We start from the raw sequence: 22,430 nt of genomic DNA, 5'->3' as shown, positions 1-22,430 counted from the left end.
TGAGTATATATCCAAAAGAAAATAAATTTTTCTACCAAAAGGACACATGTACCTCTATGTTCGTTGCAGCGCTATTCACGACAGTAAAGCATGGAACCAACCTAGGTATTCATCAATGGTGGATTGGATACAGAAAAAGTGTGGTATATATACACTATGAAATACTATACAGCCATAAAAAATAATGAATTCAATGTCCTTTGCAGCAACATGGGTGCAGCTGGAGGCCATTATCCTAAGTTAACTAACACAGGAACAGAAAACCAAATACCACATATTCTCACTTATAAGTGGGAGCTAAGCATTGGGTACACATGGATATAAAGATAGAAGCAGTAGACCCTGGGAACTACTAGAGTGGGGAGGAGGAAGGCAAGGGTTGAAAAACTACCTATTGGGTACTGTGCTTACTGCCTGGGTAGTGGGTTCAATCATACCCCAAATCTCAGCATCACACAGTATACTCTTGTTAACAAATCTGCTCATGTACTCCCTAAATTTAAAAAGTTGAAAAAAGAAAATAAAAATCTAGCAAGTTTCAAGTTCAGTCAGAAAACTAGCAAGTAATTGTGAATGTGTCATACATTGTCCAACTTTATCAAAGTAATTCTTGAAAGAAACTATACTCTATAAAGCCATTAGAAAGAGAGGCTAAGTGATTACAGGAAAAATTCAAAGAACACATAAAGAATTTCAAAAAGGCAAGATCGATTATTTACTGGAACTTGATGTTGAACAAGGTCCTGAGATAGATATTTAATATAAAAGCTTTTTTGTACATTTAGTAAAAATACGATAGTATATTTGTTGGTTGGCAGTAGCCATTTGACTATAGGCAGAACTCTAGATTGGATGATGGGTTCATGGTTTATTGAATCAAAAATGTTTTCTATAGAGCCTATGGGAATCTAAGAAATATCTCTCACCTGTATTTTTAAAAAACAGCAAAACATGCCTGTGTTTTATAGAAACTTTGTAAGAATAAAGCATTTGGACACCGATATATCTACATATTTAGCTTCATTGACTGCTGGGATGAATTGAACAATGGATTTTTTAGATTTTTTTCAAACATAGTAGATTCAAAAGAAAAAAAAACCTTTTCCCTCATAGGCAAGAATATCTTGCATTCCTCTGACTTAAATTTATTCCAGTCTATTTTCTATTCATTTACTCCATTCATTTGCCAAAAGATTACTTCCTATTACGCCATAAAGCATGAAGTGAATGGATGAATAATGAAGTGAAGATAACTAATAATTATACTCTGTAATATCTATAGTAGAATTTTTTAAGTCACAGATTTAAAATCCCCTGTGAAATAAATATTCCTTCTTTCTACTCTGTGTTCTAACATAGAGAAAGCTAGGATTGTAAAGCTAAATTGCTACCTGAATCATGACTGGTGGCATTTTGAAAAGGAAATGCCAGACTACTTTAAGAGAATTTCAAATGACAGAAGAACCAAGGGGGGAATCTTAACTAAAATTGGAGTAAGAAGAAATTCTTGTCACTAAGAGATTGATGTTTTCATTCTTCCCCTAATTATTTCAGTCAGAAATATCTCCCATTATATACTGTCTTAGCCCAGTTATCACTGCTTGGAATCAAACAGTGAATCCCTCCTATTCTTTTTGGCACACAGTCATCCATATATTATTAATATTATTCGTGGCATCCTTCCAATTGCCCGTATTCTGCCCTATGAAAGAATTCAAGGTGAGCATTGTTCACAAGGAATTATCTGGTTTCAGTCTGTTGCCTTCAGGAAAGGAAATTCACATCTTTATCTCCTCAATATTAATGAGCTTTAAACTAAGAGAAGTTTGTCCCAACATAGAATCAGATGTTTAAAATTGTCCTAATGTAATAATGCTATGTTCTAATATTCAGTTTTTGTGGCATCTAGTCCATTCTTTTCCCAAGCCTAGCCATTTGGTGTGTTTTTAGATTCATAGATTCATGAGGAGTCATAATCTTGTTTAATCAAGATACTCCAGAGCATATCAACAGAACACTTATAAACTAACATTTCTCAAAATATCTGTAGTGAAGGACAGTCTCTTAAAATTTTCTGTCACAGCCCAGTAGTTTTTATAAAATACAGTGGAAATGAATTATTAGAAGATATCAGAAAAGTAAAATTGCTATAAAAAATATCTAAGAGCTTACTCTTGATTTCTGTACTTACCTTGTCACAGACCAGTTCCAGTCCATAGACCCTGCCTTGCACAGCAATGTTCTAAAATTCTTGTTACTTTTCCCCAGTCTTTTGTCATGTGAGAAAATCATTATTTTATTATACCAAGAACAAAGAGTGGGGAGCAGTCTACATGGGCACAGTCAAAAGGAAGTTGTATTGTCTGTAGAGAATTTTAAAACAATCATATAATTGACTGTAAATCAGTCTACTTTTTATTATCACCATTCACCAGCAATTCCTAACAATGTCAATGATAAAATTCTTCCCCTCTCAAAGATCTTCCGCACATAGAACCTACTGTTTGCACTTTAATCAATTGTATTGCTGTACCCCACGTGGTATAGTTTCTTCACACTCTTTTTTATCAAATAGGATATACTACTATACTAAGAGTTGACCAATTTAGAAAATAATGAAAGACTCATTCTTGGCTGTTTAGATGTTAAATTTCTTCAGAGTACTTCTGCTTTTAATAGCATCCTCATTGCTAATTAATGTTTGGTTTATGAAATCAACTGTAGCTGGGTCTTTTTTCTCCATGTTTAGCCTTAGTTATTACTTCAGTATCATAAATTTCTATTTGGAGGATTTTTTTAATTTCCCCTAAATGTACTATAGTATTTTCATCTCTTCTGAAATCTACCCATTGTTGAATTAGTCTTCCAGTTGGTTTAAGTAAACTTGAAAATTGTTTTTGCCTCCCAGAGTGATAGCAATGACATAGCCTTAGGCTAGGATCTGGTAAGAGGGTTTGGGGCATGTGTTATTAGTGAATATTCTTCAGGAAAAAAATTCGTAAGGGATGAGAGAAGCAGAATAGGGAAGGGGAAGGAACTGAGCATAAGTGTGGTCTCAGGTAAAGTCTAGCCTTGGCCTGATCCTTTGGGGGTGTGTGTGTGTGTGTGTGTGTGTGTGTGTGTGTGTGTGTGTGTGTGTTGGGAGGGATGCTCTAGAGTATAAATCACAGTGCAGAACTGTCTTGCCTGTGACAGACTGTCATTGTCCACCCTTGGGAGAGGAGAATAAAATCTCCCAAACATCCTAGGCCTGGGACTGGGAGGTGGAAGATGTGTGCATAGGTCAAGTAGGTCATCTGGGTGGAACTCAAGCAGCATCTATGAGAGTCTGTTCTGTGCAGTGCGCAGATGCACTGGCTTCCCACATTAAATTCACCCCATCTAGATACAACTTCCCCAGGATACTAGTCACAATATCTGGGGAAGCTTCCAAGAGGAAGGTCAGGGGAAGAAAGTAGATTTCTGCTGTGGCAGTTGGTTCCAAGCTATAATCAATACTCATTATCACCATCCTTCACTTTCTAGATTCCCCCATCCTTGTCTAGTGCTTCTGCTAGTCTAGTTGGCTTGTTTGCAGGGTATAGGGGATGACCCAGATCCACATCTCTGAGGGGTTGGGCCCCAGCTTACTGTGCCTTATCAGTTGCACTTGCCCATTTGCAGTTGAAACCAGGCATGGGAGAACCATGGGATACCTCACTAGATCATCATATTCCTCGCACTCCTGTTTTGCATCAAGCTTACCTCCCCATAATAACCAGAGTCAACTACATCTGGCAGTATGGGTACTCCTTTGTGTACTTGCTAGTCTACTGGCACATGGAGCCTTAAATGACCAGGTGGCAGCCACAGCAATAAGTGTAATGGGTGTCTTGATGCACCCCGGTTGGAAATGTTCTCTTGATGAAGACCAGGGTTTCTAGGCCCCAAAGTTGGGAGAATAGGAAGCACAAGTCTCCAAGTGGATCATTGGTAATGATGGAGAGAAGTGCTCCTCCTACGTCTACCCCTTGGTGTCTCAGCCCAGATAGTCTACTTGTTTGAGACACAGTACCATACTGGCTATTGAAGCTGTACATCCTGAAGTATAGAACCCCTTCTCACAAGGTTTCTACCTACTACCTGGCACATTAGCTGTACCTTTAATTGTCCTTTCCAGAGCTCTATCAAGCTGGCATCTTCTGTATGATGAGGCATGTAGTAGGACCAATGGATTTTATGTTCAGGCACCCATTCCCACATCTTCTTTTCCATAAAGTGTTTGTGTATTCCAAGGTGGTTTTTTTTTTTGTTTGTTTGTTTTTAATTGCATTTTAGGTTTTGGGGTACATGTGAATAACATGCAAGGTTGTTGCACAGGTGCACACGTGGCAGTATGATTCCAAGGTGGTATTTTTTAGGATCCTATATGAAGATACTAGACAATTGGTGAGCCGTCAGTTAGTGGTGCTTGCAGAGACACTGTAGGTAGGAAAGGCAAACCCATATCTGAATTACCCATCAATCCCGATCAGGATTAATCATGGACTTTTTTCTAGTAGGAGGTGTCTGATGGAATCACCTTGCTGTCAGGTGCTTGGTGTCCATCCTCAAGGGATAGTACCATGTCAGGGGGTCAGTTTTGGTTTCTCTGCAGTGACAGAAAAGGCTTTATCTGCTATTGGGCCCAGATGTAGTCCATCTCTGCTTATGACTACTCTGTTCTTGAGCAAGTTGGGTAAGCACTGGGGTGGCTGGTGACAGAAGCTGGCTGACATCTACTGGCCAAGTCATCCTGTCCACTTGGTGATTAATGCTTCTCTATAATAGGTGCTGTCTGGTGGACAAAGAGCTCACACTTCGTTCCCACTCTAATAGATCCATTCATATACTTCCTTCCCAGAACATTGTTGTTCCCATGCCCTCTCAATGGACTGAGTTAGAGTATCTATTCTCATTTTCATGTATATTTCTATATTCATCTATATTTATTGAAATTCATGAGTTCACACCAGTATCTTTGATTCCAGTCCAACACCATGAGCACCATTGTGCTCATTCAAGTTTTTTTCCTTTTCATATTTATAACTCCCTTCTCCAAAAGTGAGAAATTGTCTACCATTATCCTTTTTATCTGGTGGGTTTTTTTTGTTTTCTTTCTTTGTTGCCAAGGCTAGAGTGTAATGCAGTGGCGCAATCTGGGTTCACTGCAACCTCTACCTCCTGGTTTCAAGTGATTCTCCTGCTTCAACCTCCTGAGTAGCTGGGGTTACAGGTGCGTGCCACCACAGCTGGTGAATTTTTGTATTTTTAGTAGAGACAGGGTTTCACTATGTTGGCCAGGCTGGTCTCAAACTCTTGACCTCAAGTGATCTGCCCACCTCAGACTCCCAAAGTACTGGGATTACAGACATGAGCCACTGCGCCTGACCCCATTATCCTTAATGTATTTATTTATTTGCTCAGTTTCCCTGTATGTAACATCTCACATTGCTGCTGTTATCCCCTATCTTTTGTGGATATCTGCCTCATTCCACTTGGGCTATAATATCCTACCCCGGTTCTTCTTTCCAAGTGGATATAATCTCCTCATGCTGCTAAGGTTCTGATACCTCATGTCAGGTCTGCTGTCCTGCATGGATGTCTTCCTCACTGTATTCATATTTTGGCAACACTCAGAGGGAAGTAGGAGCCTCACACAGTCCCTGAGCCTAAACCACATGGTCCAAGCCATCTTTACTACAGCTCAACAGGGGGACATTGTCACAGGTAATGAGATTGTATTGCCTTCTTTTTCATTTGTTATTTCTTTTCTTTCACATAAAGCTCTCTCTAGAATCATCCACAAGAGTGACAGGCCAAGAGTAAAGAATAATTGGGAGGGCAGAATTTGAGAATTACCACATCATTAATTATTATGTTTCTAAATTTAAGCCCAAGGGATAAAGATGTAATGAAAAATAGAGAAATACAGAATTACCATTGTTGTGTGCCAATATATGAGACATATTAAATTCTCTTCATTATAACAAACACCACACAGAACTCCTTGAGTACATATCAAAATATTCAGCTTAATAAATCACACAGAAGTTAATCAAAGGCTGTATATGATGGATGAGAACTGCCTTTAGTAGTAGCTTTTTAATTTCTATTCTATAACCTACCACCATAATAATTGTACTCTTCACTTTTATTAAAGAATTTTTTAGTGTAAGTATGTCCCATGTAATATCTGGGATATATTTTTGCTAAAAGAAATTTTTGCTTAGCTGAGATTACAACTTAGTAAGGTGTCTTGTATTTTTATCTGCTATATATGGCAACCATAGGTAAGAAGAGAAGCCAAACATATCTCAGCTGCTTATTTTTCTAAAGCCATGGAACAGTCCCAACCACTTTACCCAGAAAAGAGAATGTAACCCAGATAAAAACAACTGGCACTGAGCTGGGGTTCTTCCTAATTTTATCAGGACCAAAATTAACTAATAAAAGATGAGAGAAACAGACTTGGGAAGTGTCCCAACCCTAGGAAAAAAGAGGGAGAGAAAGAGGGAGAAACCAAGAAGACAAAAGAGAGGAGAAAATACAAGAAAGAGAAAAGAGCAAGAAAGGAAGAGGACAGAGGAAGAGAGAAAGAAGCCAAGAGTAGCAGGAAGATACAGCCACATAGGAGGGGACACAGCCATTGTCAACAGCTCAGCAGGAGGAGAATGGAGCCAAAGCCCATCAGAAGGAAACCATGTGGCTATACCAGCTCCAGCTCCAAAGCAAAAATATCTCCAATCTCAAGAACCATGTCAGATGCTTATCAGAAGAAGACTAGTAAACTTAACATCCTATCTTCAAAGAAAGAGTAGCTGGACAAGCACTTATATCTGCACTTCATATTCAAGCCATAGACCCAGAGTGATTTTTTTTTTGTTAAGGAAAAAAGCTTCTGCAATATTTCCTGTATTCATCTTCTCTGAAATAAGCCTCTGTAGATTTGTAACAAACATCTTTTCTTATTTGTGGATTTGGGAAACTATTGCAGTAAAATGTACCAGAGTAGAGTAATAACACCCCAAAAAATCTTACAAAGAAATCAGATATTTTGATACCATATAATCACAAATATATCCTAGAACTTAGTTTCCCTACACAGCAGAAGCATTAGACATCTCATTTGTATTCTAATAGTAACAATAAATAAGCATGTAACTCCAGCCAGGGAGTTCAAGCAAATGAGGAAAGACAATCACAGAAACTTTAGAAAACATCTGATCTAAATATTTCTGTTAGCAGATAAAGAGACTAACTACTAGGTCAAATCTTATGTAGGTCAAGTGTTAGGAGGTTTGAGTCAGGAGGAAAGTTAGGAAACCATGATTGCTCACCCTCACCAGTTTACTCTAGCATGATTTCCAATCAGCAGCATTTTCTTTTCTTTATCCGAGGGCAAGGACTCTTGCTGCTAGAACCCACTTTGTGAAGTCAGCAGGCCTGAAAATTAACACCGCCTGGGAGTAGCCCTCAAGTCCTTCTTCATTCTTTAGCTGGGACAGTTCTGAGGAGTGGTATCTAAGCTGGGTCCCAAAGGTCCTCCAGTGGCAGTGGGATTGAGCTCAGTCTCCCACCTCAATAGCTAGCATGAGAACACACCCTGTATTGGCTACCTAACCTTCTTGGTCTCATTTCCTCACTCTCTTATCAGTGCTCCTTTTACCTCCTAAATAAACTATCTGCACTTGAATCATCTGCCACTGGGGAACCCAAACAAACTCAGTCAGATTTCTGGAAGTTTGCTGTATCTAAAAATTTCTGACTAATGTAGTATATTATTAGAATGCAATTTGTTAATAAATCTCATTGTATTATACTTTGGTAGTATTTTATTGTGTATTATAACAATTTCACTTATTTTTTCCCAATGAGCTTTAATAGATAGTACCCTAATTTAGGGTTCTTTCATTCATAGCACACATACACACATACACACACACACACACACACACACACAAATATTATATATATGTGTGTGTGTGTGTGTGTGTGTGTGTGTATATATATATATATATATTTTTTTTTTTTTTTTCCTTCTGAGACAGAGTCTCACTCTGTTGCCTAGGCTGGAGTATAGTGGCAAGCAATCTCGGCTCACTGCAGCCTCCACCTCCCAGGTTCAGGTGATTCTCCTGCCTCAGCCTCCTGAGTAGCTGGGATTACAGGCACCCGCCACCATGCCTGCCTAATTTTTATATTAGTAGTAGAGACAGGGTTTCACCATGTTGGGCAGGCTGGTCTCAAATTCCTGACCTCAAGTGATCCACTTGCCTTTGCCTCCCAAAGTTCTGGGATTACAGGCGTGAGCCACCACATCTGGCCCACTTATATATTTTTTAGATGAATTTGTGAATTAGTAAAATACCAACTGATAAGAAAAGGGAAACTTTACTATTAATAGATAGCTATCACTAGGCCTTTAAGGAAAAACAAGAAGAAAAACAAAACTACTTTGGAAAAAAGAAAAGTGAAGTGAGGCAGACATGGAAGAGCCTGAAGTCCATTTAAGGATTCTGGTGTAATTGAAATTGCTAATTACTTCTTATAGCAGCTAAATGGGCTAAGTTACCTTTGCCTGTGTCCTACTAAATCTCTGCATAAAAACTGCTCTAGAATTGGAAAGTTCTGAGGGTTTATTTGAACTCTAAAAATTTCTTAGTAGCTACGGTATTCAGGCACTCCACTTCTTAGTCAAGAGGAGGGGATTTAGAAATGTTAGCAGGAAAAAGACACTTTATTCAAGTCCCTATGGGGTAGATGGTTAACATATTTTTGGCTGCCCTACACCTTGGAATCCCCTTCCTATGTGAGGAATTATCTATTTTTCGAGTCCTGGCCTTCTCGTGGCAGAAGCCAGTACTCTTTCTCACTTCCCATGTAACTCTTTCCCACCTCCCAGGCACCAGCAAGTGTTGGAGGTCCCCCCAATCAAGCACACTCATGCATCACCTCATTGCACAACCTGGTGACCCACCTAAGTTGGTGCTACATAGATAGATACCCCAAGTTTCTTTGCTATTTATACATATATACTATTTTATAAAAGTTTCTCAATTATATAAAAATAATGAGGTCCTAACCAATCTTATCCCCAAGAACTTACATTTATTCAGCTTCCTTGAAAGTCAAGAGGTATCCTTTCCTTCCCAAGCTTCCTTAATCTTACCAACTGAGGTGAACTATCAGGGGAGTAGGGAAGTGGGTGGTGGTGGTATTGTCTATCCCAAGTTGGGAACTAGGGAGGGAGATAACCATGAGAAAAGGGGTCTGAGTCTCACTGAAAGACTATCCATGTGATCCATCTGCACAGGAAGGAATGAGGGCAAAAGAACCAAAGGGCTTTATATCCTCCAGGGATATAAAGAGCAGGTGAGGGGCACTGAAGACTGAGAAGGATAGAGGGGTAGGATGTGGTAGTCACAGCAGGGAATTCCAGACTTAGCACAAGTCTGTCTCAAACTTTTACCTGATGGTATGTATATCTCTATTTTTTTCTTTCATTTTAATTGTTAATGAGATCTAGGTATCACTTCCTTGGGGAAGTAAGTTCTTTCATGTTATCAGCCCATATCACCACTATATTCTGTTTACAAAGGGGTTTATTCAATTAATGGTTTATTTGCTCAGATTGACTCTCAATACCTGTACAGGTAGTTTTTCCAGGCTTGATTGCATATGGCTCTGAGGTGACATTTGATTGACTGCTCTGCTATACAACAATAGTGGGAGACCTATAGGATTGCAAGGGAAGGGAAGAGAACTAGAGTTTACTGAGTACCCACTATACATTTGACATTTTAAGCATATAAGGTTTTACTTCTAATAACTCATGACAGTTTATTATACCAGTTTTTAGAAATGAGAAACCTGAAGTTCAAAGAGATTGTATAACTTATCCAAGATCACTGATTTAGCAAGTCTATTCCCTTGCCACTGTACTTGGTGGACACACCCATGAGAAAGCTGCCATTCTGACTGAATTGAACTTCCTCTATAAAATTCTGGGGATGACAAAGGTAAACTCATGTAACCAGATCAAATAAAATAATGTATGCATTTAGTACAGTGTCTGGCACATAGTAGATGATGAATCACAAAAGTGGCCATGCTTGGGAGACACATAAGAATTTTCTGTGTGTAACCATGAAAAGATAAAGCTTTAATGGTGTTTCCTTTTGCACTGAAGGCAGAGATCTATGAAACTGACTTGTCAGCTTGGTCAGGCTCCCCGAACTGTGAGTGGACACCCTAGGCCAATTGGTCCATTTTGGTATTAAGTGAAGAATTATCATATTAAGTAAAAAAAAAAAATGTGACATCTACCTTGAAGAAGTATAAAGGTAAAAAAAAAAAAAAAAAAAAAAAAACAGAGCCTGGGTGCAGTGACTCATGCCTGTAATCCCAGCATTTTGGGAGGCCAAAGCAGGCAGATGACCTGAGGTCAGGAATTCAAGACCAGCCAGGCCAACTTGGTGAAACCCCATCTCTACTAAAAATACAAAAATTAGCCAGGCATGGTGGCCATGCCTGTAATCCCTGCTACTCGGGAGGCCGAGGCAGGAGAATCGCTTGAACCTGGGAGGTGAGATCACAGCATTCTAGCTTGGATGGCAGAGTGAGACTCTGTCTCAAAAGAAGAAAAAAGAAAACAAACAAACAAAGTAATGTAATAATCGACTTTTCTTGGTTGCCCCAGAAGGTAAACAAGGGCAAATAAGTGGAAGTTACAGAAAGGTAGACTCCAACAATATTTAGAGAGACATTCTAGTTGTCACATGTTCCCCAAAAAAGTGAAGGTCATTGAATATGTCCAACTGACCAGGCAACCATCTGGCCAAGGTGGGATGTGACAGCATCCTGTGCTGGGCTGGACACTGAACTACAATAATCTGATCTAGTGTCTTTGCCAAATTTCTATGACTTTTTGGTAGGCTAGGAGAACAGTTCTATTTACTTCCTGGGTAATTTCAGGACATCTCAACCTTGGAATTTATATGAATTTTGCTTGATGGAAGATGGTTTTCCTCTTTAAAAGCCACTTTCCCACTTGTCTTTCCCTGCACCTTTGAGGGAGGAACCGTGTTGAGCATCTGCTCCCAGATTTATGTCCTGTCCTCCAGCTATGAAGAACACCCCCGTTCCTGTGGGGGCGGGAGGCTTGGCTCTCCTTTTAGAAATTCCCTTCTGTGCTGCGCTAATCACACCCTCGGTACATTTCACATCTTATTTTTAGGAGCAAAGTATAAAGAATCCCAGCACCAACAGCAGTTTCTGTGGCAACCTGCATCGCCCCCCTTGCTTGTCCAGCTGTGCAGAATTAAATTCTAAAAGAGGCCATTTTACATCATGTAAAGGAGATCCACAGTGAAGGTTCTCTTTAAATGAAGGTGTTCTTCTAAGTTGTTAAGAGGGAACTAGATGGGAATTAGGTTGGGGGGTGGATGGTTGAAAACTCGAACTCTTATAAAATCCCAGGTGTGCACAGGCATGCCCTAGTTGCCCTGATTTTTTTTCCACAGGGCATCATTTCAGAAACAAAAATAGCATTTAGACCAATGAAAACTAGGTTTGAATATTTATATCAGAAGAGTTTGTTGATAAGTTCCCTGTCACCCCCTCCGTTCATGGGGTCTTCCCACATAACCTTCTAGGCTAGACCAGATTACAAACTGACATGCTTCTCATCTTCTCTTGAATGGCTCTTTCAAGCTACTATCCCAGCTCCCGGGAGGGGCTCACCAAACTCTCTCTCCCTAGCACAGCCAACACAAGGATTGTCTTCCTGGGCCAGTCCTAAATGTGGACCTATAAAAGCAACTCCCTAAGAATGTGATTTGGCAGACACCAACAGACTATGAAAATAATCCCCCCAAGGCCTTGTCATGTCTCAGTTATCATTGTAACCACTGCTTTGGGATAACGTCATTTGTTTCCATATGATTTTAGGAAATTGTGAACATGCTTCTGCAAGGAGTAATATTTTAGAATCATATCTATATTTATTTTTGTTTGCTTCTAAGAAAACATGAGGTAGCCCATATTTAAAAAGATCTTTGCCCTTAGACCATTAGTATAGAGACCAGAGAAAGAGTTAAATATGCCCTGAACCCAGACTAATACTATTACTGTGTTTAAACATTAAGTGAGCTCTAAGTTTCCTGAAGCTGGCCAAATAAAATTGTTAGAATTTATTATACTATTATCACCTATTAAAAGAAAAGACATCCATTTGTCTTTTCTTTTAATAGGTATAGTATACCTACTATACCTACTTGGTGATTTTTGCCTAAGGCCAGTCCTAGGAAAGAGATATTTTTCTAGTACTAAATTCTTTTTTTTTTATTTTTTATTTTTTATTTTTTTTATTGCATTTTAGGTTTTGGGGTACATGTGAAAACCATGCAAGGTTGTTGCATAGGTGCACACGTGGCAGTGTGATTTGCTGCCTTCCTCCCCTTCACCTATATCTGGCATTTCTCCCCATGCTATCCCTCCCCAACTCCCCACCCCTCTCTGTCTCCCCCACTCTCCCCCAACAGACCCCAGTGTATAGTGCTCCCCTCCCTGTGTCCATGTGTTCTCATTGTTCAACACCCACCTATGAGTGAGAACATGTGGTGTTTGATTTTGTGTTCTTGTGTCAGTTTGCTGAGAATGATGGTTTCCAGGTTCATCCATGTCCCTACAAAGGAAGCGAACTCATCGTTTTTGATGGCTGCATAATATTCCATGGTGTATATGTGCCACATTTTTCCTGTCCAGTCTATCATTGATGGACATTTGGGTTGGTTCCAGGTCTTTGCTATTGTAAACTGTGCTGCAATGAACATTCGTGTGCATGTGTCCTTATAGTAGAACGATTTATAATCCTTTGGATATATACCCAATAATGGGATTGCTGGGTCAAATGGAATTTCTATTTCTAGGTCCTTGAGGAATCGCCACACTGTTTTCCACAATGGTTGAACTAATTTACACTCCCACCAACAGTGTAAAAGTGTTCCTACTTCTCCACATCTTCTCCAGCATCTGTTGTCTCCAGATTTTTTAATGATCGCCATTCTAACTAGCGTGAGATGGTATCTCAATGTAGTTTTGATTTGCATTTCCGTAATGACCAGTGATGATGAGCATTTTTTCATATGCTTGTTGGCCTCATGTATGTCTTCTTTTGTAAAGTACCTGTTCATATCCTTCGCCCATTTTTGAATGGGCCTATTTGTTTTTTTCTTGTAAATCTGTTTTAGTTCATTGTAAATTCTGGATATCAGCCCTTTGTCAGATGGGTAGGCTGCAAAAATTTTTTCCCATTCTGTTGGTTGCCGATTCACTCTATTGACTGTTTCTTTCACCATGCAGAAGCTGTGGAGTTTGATCAGGTCCCATTTGTCTATTTTGGCTTTTGTTGCCAATGCTTTTGGTGTTTTGGTCATAAAGTCCTTGCCTACGCCTATGTCCTGAATGGTTTTGCCTAGGTTTTCTTCTAGGGTTTTTATGGTGTTAGGTCTTATGTTTAAGTCTTTAATCCATCTGGAGTCAATTTTAGTGTAAGGTGTCAGGAAGGGGTCGAATTTCTGCTTTCTGTATATGGCTAGACAGTTTTCCCAACACCACTTATTGAACAGGGATTCCTTTCCCCATTGCTTGTTTTTGTCGGGTTTGTCAAAGATCGGGTGGTTGTAGATATGTTGTGTCGCCTCCGATGCCTCTGTTCTGTTCCATTGGTCTATATCTCTGTTTTGGTACCAGTACCATGCTGTTTTGATTACTCTAGCCTTGTAGTATAGTTTGATGTCCGGTAGTGTGATGCCTCCCGCTTTGTTCTTTTTGCTTAGAATTGACTTGGCTATGTGGGCTCTCTTTTGGTTCCATATGAAGTTTAAGGTGGTTTTTTCCAGTTCTGTGAAGAAGGTCATTGGTAGCTTGATGGGGATAGCGTTGAATCTGTAAATTACTTTGGGCAGTATGGCCATTTTCACGATATTGATTCTTCCTAACCATGAACATGGAATGTTTCTCCATCTGTTTGTGTCCTCTCTTATTTCGTTGAGCAGTGGTTTGTAGTTCTCCTTGAAGAGGTCCTTTACATTCCTTGTTAGTTGTATTCCTAGATATTTTATTCTCTTTGTAGCAATTGTGAATGGCAGTTCGTTCTTGATTTGGCTCTCTTTAAGTCTGTTATTGGTGTATAGAAATGCTTGTGATTTTTGCACATTGATTTTGTATCCTGAGACTTTGCTGAAGTTGCTTATCAGTTTCAGGAGATTTTGGGCTGAGATGATGGGATCTTCTAGATATACAATCATGTTGTCTACAAATAGAGACAATTTGACTTCCTCCTTTCCTAATTGAATACCCTTTATTTCTTTTTCTTGCCTGATTGCTCTGACTAGAACTTCCAGTACTATATTGAATAGGAGTGGTGAGAGAGGGCATCCTTGTCTAGTGCCGGATTTCGAAGGGAATGCTTCCAGTTTTTGCCCATTCAGTATGATATTGGCTGTTGGTTTGTCATAAATAGCTTTTATTATTTTGAGATATGTTCCGTCGATACCTAGTTTATTGAGAGTTTTTAGCATAAAGGGCTGTTGAATTTTGTTGAAGGCCTTCTCTGCATCAATTGAGATAATCATGTGGTTTTTGTCTTTGGTTCTGTTTATGTGGTGAATTACATTTATAGACTTGCGTATATTGAACCATCCTTGCATCCCCGGGATGAATCCTACTTGATCATGGTGGTTAAGCTTTTTGATGTGCTGTTGCAATCGGCTTGCCAGTATTTTATTGAAGATTTTTGCATCTATGTTCATCATAGATATTGGCCTGTAGTTTTCTTTTCTTGTTGAGTCTCTGCCGGGTTTTGGTATTAGGATAATGTTGGCCTCATAAAACGGTTTGGGAAGGATTCCCTCTTTTTGGATTATTTGGAATAGTTTCAGTAGGAATGGTACCAGTTCCTCTTTGTATGTCTGGTAGAATTCAGCTGTGAACCCATCTGGACCTGGGCTTTTTTTGGGTGGTAGGCTCTTAATTGCTGCCTCGACTTCAGACCTTGTTATTGGTCTATTCAGGGTTTCGACTTCTTCCTGGTTTAGGCTTGGGAGGAGGCAACTGTCCAGGAATTTATCCATTTCTTCCCGGTTTTCTAGTTTATGTGCATAGAGTTGCTTGTAATAATCTCTGATGATGGTTTGAATTTCTGTGGAATCTGTGGTGATATCCCCTTTATCATTTTTTATTGCATCTATTTGGTTATTCTCTCTTTTCTTTTTTATTAGTCTGGCTAGTGGTCTGTCTATTTTATTGATCTTTTCAAAAAACCAGCTCCTGGATTTGTTGATTTTTTGTAGGGTTTTTCGTGTCTCTATCTCCTTCAATTCTGCTTTGATCTTAGTTATTTCTTGTCTTCTGCTAGGTTTTGAGTTTTTTTGATCTTGCTCCTCTAGCTCTTTCAATTTTGACGATAGGGTGTCAATTTTAGATCTCTCCTTTCTTCTCATGTGGGCACTTATTGCTATATATTTTCCTCTAGAGACTGCTTTAAATGTGTCCCAGAGATTCTGGTATGTGGTGTCTTCATTCTCGTTGGTTTCGAAGAACATCTTTATTTCTGCCTTCATTTCAGTGTTTATCCAGTCAACATTCAGGAGAAAGTTGTTCAATTTCCATGAGGCTGTGTGGTTCTGGGTTGGCTTCTGAATTCTGAGTTCTAACTTGATTGCACTGTGGTCTGAGAGACTGTTTGTTATGGTTTCCGTTCTTTTGCATTTGCTGAGGAGTGATTTACTTCCAATTATGTGGTCAATTTTAGAGTAGGTGTGATGTGGTGCTGAGAAGAATGTATATTCTGTGGATTTGGGGTGGAGAGTTCTGTAAATGTCTATTAGGTTTGCTTGTTCCAGGTCCGAGTTCAAGTCCTGGATATCCTTGTTAATTTTCTGTCTCGTTGATCTGTCTAATATTGACAATGGGGTGTTGAAGTCTCCCACTATTATTGTGTGGGAGTCTAGGTCTCTTTGTAATTCTTTAAGAACTTGCCTTATGTATCTGGGTGCTCCTGTATTAGGTGCATATATATTTAGTATAGTTAGCTTTTCTTGTTGCATTGATCCCTTTACCATTATGTAATGTCCTTCTTTGTCTCTTTTGATCTTTGTTGCTTTAAAGTCTATTTTATCAGAGATGAGAATTGCAACTCCTGCTTTTCTTTGCTCTCTGTTTGCTTGGTAAATCTTCCTCCATCCCTTTATTTTGAGTCTTTGTGTATTCTTGCATGTGAGGTGGGTTTCCTGGATACAGCACACTGATGGGTTTTGGCTTTTTATCCAATTTGCCAGTCTGTGTCTTTTAACTGGGGCATTTAGTCCGTTTACATTTAGGGTTAATATTGTTATGTGTGAATTTGATCCTGTCATTTTGATGCTAGCTGGCTGTTTTGCCCATTGGTTGATGCAGATTCTTCATTGTGTTGATGCTCTTTACCATTTCATGTGTTTTTGGAGTGGCTGGTTCTGGTTGTTCTTTTCTATGTGTAGTCCCTCCTTCAGGAGCTCTTGTAAAGCTGGTCTGGTGGTGAAGAGATCTCTGAGTTCTTGCTTGTTCACAAAGGATTTTATTTTTCCTTCACTTATGAAGCTTAGTTTGGCTGGACATGAAATTCTGGGTTGAAAGTTCTTTTCTTTAAGGATGTTGAATATCGGCCCCCACTCTCTTCTGGCCTGTAGGGTTTCTGCTGAGAGATCTGCTGTGAGTCTGATGGGCTTCCCTTTGTGGGTAACCCGACCTTTCTCTCTGGCTGCCCTTAGGATTTTCTCCTTCATTTCAACCCTGGTGAATCTGACGATTATGTGCCTCGGTGTTGCTCTTCTAGAGGAATATCTTTGTGGTGTTCTCTGTATTTCCTGGACTTGAATATTGGCCTGCCTTGCTAGGTTGGGGAAGTTTTCCTGGATAATATCCTGAAGAGTATTTTCCAGCTTGGATGCATTCTCTTCGTCACGTTCAGGTACCCCTATCAAACGTAGATTAGGTCTTTTCACATAGTCCCATATTTCTTGTTGGCTTTGTTCATTCCTTTTTAACCTGTTTTCTCTAATCTTGCCTTCTCGTTTTATTTCATTGAGTTGATCTTCTACCTCTGATATCCTTTCTTCTGCTTGGTCAATTCGGCTGTTGAAACTTGTGCATGCTTCGCGTAGTTCTCATGTTGTGTTTTTCAGCTCCATCAATTCACTCATATTCCTCTCTAAGTTGTTCATTCTTGTTAGCATTTCATCAAGTCTTTTTTCAACATTCTTAGTTTCTTTGCATTGGGTTAGAACATGTTCTTTTAGCTCACGAAAGTTTCTTATTATCCACTTTCTGAAAGCTGATTCTGTCATTTCCTCACACTCATTCTCCATCCAGTCTTGTTCCCTTGCTGGTGGGGAGTTGTGCTCCCTTGTAGGAGGAGAAGTATTCTGATTTTGGGTGTTTTCATCCTTTTTGCGCTGGTTTCTTCCCATCTTTGTGGATTTATCCACCTATCGACTTTGTAGTTGCTGTCTTTCTGATTTTGGTAATTTTAAGTCTGCAGCAGCAGAACTCATAAACCCCCTTTTTCTTCCCTCCCGGTGTTCTGTCCCAGGGAGTTAGGGCTTTATGATTTTCCGCTGTCTTGTTGTTGCTTTCCCTGCCCACAAGGTGGCAGCCTAGTCGCACTCAGCCCGCAGAGGCTTCGCTGAGCTGCTGTGGGCTCTGCCCAGCTTCCTTGTGAACTTCCCTGCAGTCCTGTTTATATGGGTGTAGTTAGAACTGCTTCGGCTATGTTGGCCCGCCCCTGTAGTGACGGAGTCTCTGTAGTGGCAGGTTGCCTTGGTTATGGCAAATTGCCCTGGGAACTGCAGGGTGTGTCCTAATGGGGGACACCCCTCCCCCACAGAGCTGGACTGACCCGGGTTCAGTTGTGTTTCCTGTGGCGCTTTCTTTGCCCTGGAATCTCCTGGCTTGACTCCCTGTTTCAGCTCCCCTTGCTGGCTTACCGGGGACTCGGTCTCACTCGCTCTGCAGGAGGAGCCACTGTCCCTGCCTCAGGGCGCAGGCCGAGCAGCTGCGCCAGTCAAACCAGCCGCGCTGGCGACCCGTGGGGCTCTTCCGCCTGTGAATCTCCTGGTCTGTGGGCAGTAAAAATCCGCTGCCCTGTGAGCCGTTGCATCAGCTGAAGCAGCGGCTCTGAGATTTGTGGCACGTTTTTGCCCGGGGAATCTCCTGGCTTGACTCCCTGTTTCAGCTCCCCTTGCTGGCTTACAGGGGACTCGGTCGCACTCACTCTGCAGAAGGAGCCACTGCTCCCTGCCTCAGGGTGCAGGCCTAGCGGCCGCGCCACTCAAACCAGCAGCACTGGCGACCTGTGGTGCTTTTCCCCCTGTGAATCTCCTGGTCTGTGGGCAGTAAAAATCCATCTGGAAATGCGGCGTCCACTCACCCTCTTCGCTTTCTCTCGGAGCTGCAATCGCGAGTTCCTCCTAATCAGCCATCTTGGATCTCTCCGGGACAGCTCAGTACTAAATTCTTAAGAGATTATTGAATGTGGGTAACAAAAGAATAAACTTTTTTTCAACAGTCAGGAAGAGATGAAAATTATTCTTCACATGGCCAGTTATTTTATTAACTTTTGAGAAATCTGAAGTTAGAACCTCAAAATAAAACACAGTGAAGCCACTAGTGTAATTCATTAGGACATTTAACAATCAAAATACATTAACTCAGTCTGCTTAAGCAGATTAGCTCCAGGAATGTTTTGGAGGAAAAAAGGCTCTAAGGGAATGTGATATAAAAAGCTAGATTTTGATAGGTTGCTATGAGGTCTGTATTACAAGTTCATCAGAGAAACAGAGCCAATAGGATACACGCACATATATATACAAATATCAACAAACTCTTCTGATAGAAATATTCAAACCTAGTTTTTATTGGTCTAAATGCTATTTTTGTTTCTGAAATGATGTCCTGTGGAAAAAAACCATTACAACCTGCAATACAGACCTCATAGGTTGACAATATAGGTTGACATCTATGTGTGTGTGGATGGATGGATAGGTAGATAGGTAGGTAGGTAGATAGGTAGATGTAGGTAGGTAGGTAGGTAGGTAGGTAGATAGATAGATAAATAGATAATTTATTATGGGAGTTGACTTACATCATTATGGAGGTCAAGATGTGTCACATGATCCATTTGCAAGCAGCAAAAATAGGAATGCTGGTGATGTAATTAGTCCAAGTCTAAGCCCTAAGAACCTGGGCTGGGATTACGGTATGGGGTGCTAATGTAAGTCCTGGAGTCTGAAAACTGTAGAACCTCTAACATCTGCATGTAGGAGAAGATGAATGTGTCAGCTCAAGAAGAGAGGAGTGATTTACCCTTCCTCTGCTTTTTTGTTCTTTGGGCCCTCAGCAGATTAGATGATGCCCACTCACATTGGCGGGGGCATTTTCTTTACTCAGTCTACTGATTCAAATGCTAATCTTTTCCAAAAACCTTCACGGGCACACCAAGAAATAATTTTACCAGCTATCTGGACATTCCTTATACCAGTGAAGCTGATACATACACTAACCATCACAACAGGGGTCCCCAATGTTTTTGGCACCAGGGACCAGTTTCATGGAAGATCATGTATCCACGGACTGTGGAGAGGGAGACGGTTTCAGGATGATTCAAGTACATTCCATTTATTGTGCATTTTATTTGTATTATTATTACAAATAAAATTTGTAATAATAAATAAATAAAGTTGTATATGATGACATATACAACTCACCATAACGTAGAATCAGTGGGAGCCCTGAGCTTGTTTCCTGCAACTAGATGGTCCCATCTGGGAGTTATGGGAGACACTGATGGATCATCAGGCATTAGATTCTCATAAGGAGCATCCAACCTAGATCCCTCACATGTACAGTTCACAATAGTGTTTGCACTCCTATGAGAATCTTAGGCCACTGCTGATGTGACAGGAGGCGGAGCTCAGGCAGTAATGTGAGTGATGGGGAAGGGCTGTAAATACAAATAAGGCCTCGCTTGCTTGCCCACCACTACCTCCATGCTGTGGGGCCCACTTCCTAAAAGGCCATGGACCAATACCAGTCCATGGCCCAGGGGTTGGGGACCCCTGCATTATATATATCATAAAATGTAGTGGGAGTGAGACTGAGAATTGAGCATGAGGAACTGACTGTTTAAAGAAGGGAGAAGGGTAACTACAAAAAGAGTAGAAGGAAGCCTGGAAATAGGAAGTGAGAGATGTCAAAGACAAACTACACCTACTTGGTAATTTTGCCTAAGGCCAGTCCTAGAACATGCAACTCTTTGATGACCAGATTTGGCAGTTACCAGCAAAGGTACCACCACAACTCCAGTGACTTTCATGTGATTCTGTTATGCACAAAACACGTTTGTGGTGGTAAAATGTCTCTGAAAGTGGTAAATGAAAACTGTGGTCTCAAAATTGCCTCTCTACAACAATAAAATTTGTTTCCAAACTTCTTAATCATCCTTTCTTTCATTGGAAGTTTAAAAATAGAGTGTTTTTGTTTTGGTTTGGTTTCAGAAAGCCATTAGTAGTCCAGAAACAAATATGTAAAAACTGAGTTCAAGTCACTCCCATACTGCAGTGTTGCAATTTTTCATTAGTGTATTACTCAGGCAGTATGTGTTGGGTGGCAGAAAATATTAGACCTGTTTCAAAAAAAAGCACAAATTAAATACTGATTTTAAGAGATACATCAAAAAGTTGAGTTTTTAAAAAACTAAGCCTAAATTTTCTCTTTACCCCTAAATTTTGGTAATGCTCAGATATCAGCAAAATGAATTTAGCCTATATCAGCAAAAAACCTTGATGTGGTTTGGCTCTATGTCCCACCCAAATCTCACCTTGAATTGTAATCCCCATGTGTGGAGGGAGATACCTGGTGGAAGTTGACTGCATCATGGGGGCGGTTTCCCCCATGCTGTTCTTGTGATAATGAGTGAGTTCTCAGGAGATCTGATGGTTTAAAAGCATTTGGCAGTTCCCCTCCTCACACTCTCTCCTGCCACCATGCAAGATGTGCTTTGCTTCCCCTTTGCCTTCTGCCATGATTTTAAGTTTGTTGAAACCTCCCCAGCCATGCAGAACTGTAAGTCAATTAAAACTCTCTTCTTTATAAATTGCCCAGTCTCAGGTAGTTCTTTTTAGCAGTGTGGGAATGGACTAATATAGACCTTGATTTTCTATCCTTTTGTTTTCAAAGGCAGTTGATTTTAGGAGCAGAAATGAATCCATAGTCTGTAGGGTCCACTCCAATATAAGTATTGTAATAGCTGTATAACTAAATTTGATGACTAATAGTTGGTATACCATTTTGCATAGTATTTGTCTATATTAGTGCATTAGGGGAAAGTGGTAAGGGGAGAAAAGAGGGTAGTGTATCCTTGAATTTTTTTTATCTTTATTAGATGTAAATTCATCAAAGGCAGAGGACACATACTATCCATCCTGGAATCCACAGTACCTAAAATAATACCTTACATACAGGTGATGGGAAATATTTATTTAATGAACTGTTAATGAGACCAATTACTCTATAACATCCCAGAAAAAAAAAAATCTAGCTCTGGATTAATTCGAGTTCTAGATTTAAAGATTGTTACTTGGTTGGGAGAGGTTGCTCTCGCCTATAATCCCAGAGCTTTGGGAGGCCAAAGTGAGAGAACCACTTGAGATCAGGAGTTTGAGATCAGCCTAGGCAACATAGTGAGACCCTGTCTCTACAAAAAATTATTTAAAAATTAGCCAGGCATGGTGCATTTATCTACAGTTCTAACTACTTGGGAGGCTGAGGTGGGAGGATCACCTGAGCCTAGGAGTTTGAGGTTATAGTGAGCTATGATTGTGCCACAGAGTGAGACCCTGCCTCTAAAAAAAATTTTTTAATAATAATAATTTTAAAAGATTGGTACTCTATTCACAATTGTAGAAGTAAAAAGAAATATTTCTAATTCCATGGGGATATGAGAAGAGAGTCAAGGTATCATCTCTGCATCTCCATCCCCTCATTGTGTCTGCCCAGCACTTGCTCAGTTCATATCAGCCTTCCCTTAGTAGGCTCTGTAGATAATTAGAGGATTTGTATAGTCTTTTCTGGAAAAGTGGTTGAGGCTGAGGTGCATGACATCATAACAGGTGCTAGAAATGAGAGACAGACCACCAAATGCACCCCAAAGAAAGTATGACCAAGACTGGCATGTGTAATAGAAAGATAGGAGGCCCCCTTGGGCTGTACAGAAACAGAGTATGCCCAGAGAAGCGCAAAGACTAATCTCTTCTGCCCAAAGACTGTTTCTGTCCTTGGGTAACCCCAAAGGAATGAGTGTTTCTCATTTATCC

The 22,430-nt window shown here is 40.2% G+C and overlaps 1 long non-coding RNA gene across 1 annotated transcript in view; it reads left to right on the top strand.

Moving 5' to 3' along the window:
• The window catches only part of LOC135270428 (uncharacterized), a 131,690-nt gene that overhangs the window by 33,809 nt on the left and 75,451 nt on the right, over positions 1 to 22,430 (top strand). The gene's annotated exons all lie outside the window — the stretch shown is intronic.

The sequence above is a fragment of the Aotus nancymaae genome, unplaced genomic scaffold (genome assembly GCF_030222135.1).
Source record: "Aotus nancymaae isolate 86718 unplaced genomic scaffold, 86718_ANA_hifiasm-v0.15.2.pri h1tg000062l, whole genome shotgun sequence".
In the NCBI taxonomy this organism is placed as follows: domain Eukaryota; kingdom Metazoa; phylum Chordata; class Mammalia; order Primates; family Aotidae; genus Aotus; species Aotus nancymaae.
Note: the sequence above shows the minus strand (reverse complement) of the source record. Positions and strands in the feature narration are given on the sequence as shown.